The sequence below is a fragment of the Triticum dicoccoides genome, chromosome 6A (assembly GCF_002162155.2).
Source record: "Triticum dicoccoides isolate Atlit2015 ecotype Zavitan chromosome 6A, WEW_v2.0, whole genome shotgun sequence".
In the NCBI taxonomy this organism is placed as follows: domain Eukaryota; kingdom Viridiplantae; phylum Streptophyta; class Magnoliopsida; order Poales; family Poaceae; genus Triticum; species Triticum dicoccoides.
The window spans coordinates 337451811-337456210 of NC_041390.1; positions in this window are offsets into that span (position 1 = coordinate 337451811).

Here is a 4400-nt window from a genome sequence, read left to right on the forward strand (position 1 = left end):
GATGCTCAAACCTACTCAAACCCATACACAAAAGCCGCTTCGAGTGAAGCCTTTGGAAATCTCCAGTACAGCTGACGCATTTGCTAGTGATAGTGACGAAGTTCATCTGGTCGCTCACACTGAGGAGTTAGTAGATCGCCAGTGCAATCTGCCTAAAAGTGAGGAAATTGAGTGCCGCGACGAATTTGAGAGTTCAAATTCCGACCGTTGATGCACCGCGTGCCAACTGACGAGTGGATCTTTATCCTGACAACGGTCGAATCAGAGAAGGGCATTTATGACAATTCATGTCGGGTTGTACCCTGGCTATAAATAGACGCCCTCCACAACCACTTGGTGGTTGGCTGCTCCGAGAGAACTTGACACATGTCATTTGAGAGCAACCCATCCTTTAATGACTTTGAGAGAATCCTGTGTGAAGAAAAGTCTAGAGCCAAAGTGATTGAGCATCACTGAAGAGATTGATCTGTGTGATCCTACATCTTTTACCTTTGAAGATTATCATTCTTTCAGACGATTAGGCATCAAGATCTAAGTACATCAATAGTCATTATGATGTGCCGGTGAACAAGTATGAAGGTTTTGAAAGTCTACCTTGAAGACTAACCACGAGTGACTGGAAGAGGTGTGAGGACTGTGTGTTCTCTAAGTTGCGACTCAGCTGTCTCAACCAGACATGCAATTGATGCAGCAACTAAAACTAGTCTACCAAATTGCATTGTCTTCCTCAAGCCAACCTGGTTTTTTCCTCGCCTTCTCTTACACTATGCCGTTGCTGAAGAATTTGTGCTTGCATTATGCCGCTGTTGAAGAATTTGTGCTTGTGTGGACGCGATACTCCTGCCTTCAAAAATATGTTGGGGGTGTTAGAGTGTAACGCCCTCGATGCGGCTATATCTCCCACGTGTCGAGGCACGACTTAGAGGCATAATCGCATTGAAAGCAATGTCGCAAGTTAGGCAATCTTCACAACATCCCATGTAATATAGATAATAAAAGGGGAGATAACATAGTTGGCTTACACTCGCCACGTCAATCAAGTACATAAATAACATTACATCATTCCAACACTCATGGCCCGACTACGGCGCCAAAATAAAAGATAACCCAACATGCGACACGGTCCCGATCACCCCCAACTGGGCACCTCTACTGATCATCAGGGAAAGACACGTAGTATCGTTGAGAGTCCTCGTTGAACTCCCACTTGAGCTCAAGCGCGTCACCTAGAGCGGAATCATTAGGCCCTGCATCTAGCTTGGAAGTAATCAGTGAGCCACAGGGGCTCAGCAATCTCGCACCCTCGCGATCAAGACTATTTAAGCTTATAGGTAAGGCAAGGTAAAATATGTGGAGCTGCAGCAAGCGACTAGCATATATGGTGGCTAACCTGTTCGGAAAAGAGAGCGAGAAGAGGAGGCAAAGCGCGAACGAGTAACTAGAGGACAACCTGCGCAAGCATTACTCCAACTACGTGTTCACTTCCCGGACTCCGCCGAGAAGAGACCATCACGGTAACTCACACTGTTGATTCATTTGAATTAAGTTAAGGTTCAAGTTATCTACAACCGGACATTAACAAATTCCCATCTGCCCATAACCATGGGCACGGCTTTCGAAAGTTCAAATCCCTGCAGGGGAGTCCCAACTTAGCCCATGACAAGCTCTCATGGTCAACGAAGGAATAGACCTCCTCCCGAGACGTTCCGATCAGGCTCGGTATCCCGGTTCTTCAAGACACTTCGACAGGTTAAAACAAATCCAGCAACACCGCCCGAATGTGCCGACAAATCCCGATAGGATCTGCACATATCTCGTTCTCAGGGCACACTCAGATTGTCTTAGGTACGGGTAGGCCAACCCAGAGTTGCCCCTGGTGGCCACCGGCAGCTAACAGGTGGACCAACACTCAGAGGAGCATTGGCCTGGGGGGGTTTAAATAAGATGACCCTTGGGCTCCGGAAACCCAAGGGAAAAAGAGGCTAGGTGGCAAATGGTAAAACCAAGGTTGGGCATTGCTGGAAAAGCTTTAATCAAGGCGAACTATTAAGGGGTTCCCATTATAACCCAACCGCGTAAGGAACGCAAAATCCGGGAACATAACACCGATATGACGGAAACTAGGGCGGCAAGAGTGGAACAAAACACTAGGCGAGAGGCCGAGCCTTCCACCCTTTACCAAGTATATAGATGCATTAAGATAACATGGCAATATAATGATATCACAACAAGGAAATAATGTTCCAACAAGGAACGGTCTCCAATCTTCACCTGCAACTAGCAACGCTATAAGAGGGGCTGAGCAAAGCGGTAACATAGTCAATCAAAGGTTTGCTAGGACATGGCGGGTTAGAGGCTGAACATGGCAATTTGGGAGGCATGATAAGCAAGTGGTAGGCATCGTAGCATAGGCATAGCAAAAGAGCGAGCATCTAGCAAAGCAAAGATAGTAGTGATTTCGAGGGTATGATCATCTTGCCTGCAATGTTGTCAGAGTTGACTGGATCCTCGAAAGGAAACTCAATGGGCTCCTCGTTAGCGAACTCGTCTCCCGGCTCTACCCAAACAAGACAAACAAGCAACAAGGACACAATCAACCATGTGCAAGGCTCAAACAATATGATGGAAAGATGATATGCTATGCGGGATGCGATGCGGGATGCATATGCAAGATGTGACAGGGAATGCATGAACCTGGCCTCAACTTGGAATTCCAAGTATGCCACTGGAAAGATGAGATGAAATTGCTCGAAAACGATATAAAGAACGCCGGAATCGGAGTTACGGTTTGGAAATGGCAAGCAATTCAAATATGGCACCGGTCTGCGATTTACAGCAAGTAGCCATCTAAATGCAACAAGATGAACATGCTACAGCACCCAAACATGGCAACAAAATACATGGCAGGGATGCATTCAAGATGCTTAACAAAAGTCTAGCACTGAGCTACGGCCAATTCATCCATTAACAGGTTCAAACAAGCATGGCAAAAATGCATTTGACAAACAGATCTCAGACTTAGTGAAATTAACACTTGTCTGGAATTTCAGATCAGATAGCACTCTTCGGAATATGAAAACTATATGCTACAGGACCTGAACATGGCAATTTAAAGCATGGCATGGTGCTACTCAAAGAGCTTAACAAAAGTCCCTTAGTGACCTTGCGCCAAAAGGTATCAGAAAATACATTTGCAAGCATGTGAACATGGCAAAAAACATAATCAGTTCTTAGACTTTGTGAAAACTGGAACATGCTGAAACAGATATCAAGTAGGCATGTTTACGAGCTCGATGCACTCGCTATAGAGCAAGTCATGACGAGCTAAGCATACACCCATCAAGAATACACAAAATACAAGCTAGACATGGCAAGAACAAGAACATATCATGCACGGATCAACTACAACATCATTGGCAAAATCGCTAACAAGTAGACAATCTGCCCAGATTCACGAAATAGCAAAAGTAGAGCTCGATTGGCTCAAGCTAGGATGCTCCATAATTGCAAACAAAGACATGGATGGATAGAGCACTCCAATATTAACAAAACATCCTTACTGATCATCCTCAAAAGAGGCACGGATCACTAGGAAACAACATGAACATATGGCCATATGAGATAAACAGCTCAAGGACTTTGTGGAAATGCTAAGTCCCTGAAATCAGCATTACCAAGTGCCTCACTTTGCAAGCTTGTGCTAGTCACCACACACATCAAAAAATACATGGGTTGCACCTCTGGAAAGATGGCAAAACCCTTAACAAAACACATGTAGAGCTCATGGGCATATCATGCACACAATAATCATGGCAAAAATGACAAATATCTAAATGGAGCAGCAGATCTGACAATATCTCAAGTAGCACTCTTCTAACAGCATTCCGGGCATCAAGATGAACTCAAATGAAAATGATGCAATGGAATGAAATGATGTACTCTCTGAGGTGAACATTTTGATATGCTATATGCCCAAAATGGAGCTACGGATGCGGGGATACGACATGATGAACAGGAGCAAATAAACTAGGGTTAGGAAAAAAGTCAACCCTCGTTTTGGATCTCAGATCCAGATCCACTGTAGCAGCGGCACGAACTCCGAGGATGGCCGGACTACTCGCCGGCGTTGGATTCGGCCGACGGAGGAGGAGGTAGGCACGGGGGCGGGGATGGCCGGAGTGGCCGCGGTGCTCGTCGGCGTTGGCACGGGGTCGGACAGCGTCGGTGGCGGCCGGCGGCTCCCGGGCGCCTCGGGCGGCCGGAGTTTGCGAAGGGCGGCGTCGGCGCGGCTCCCGGTGGCCGGAGCCAGCGAAGGAAGCGGCGGGCGCTCGGGTGCGCGGGAGGAGGAAGGAGTCGGGCGGCGGCGCGCCGCTCTGGGCCGCGGGGGCCCTACGCGGGCC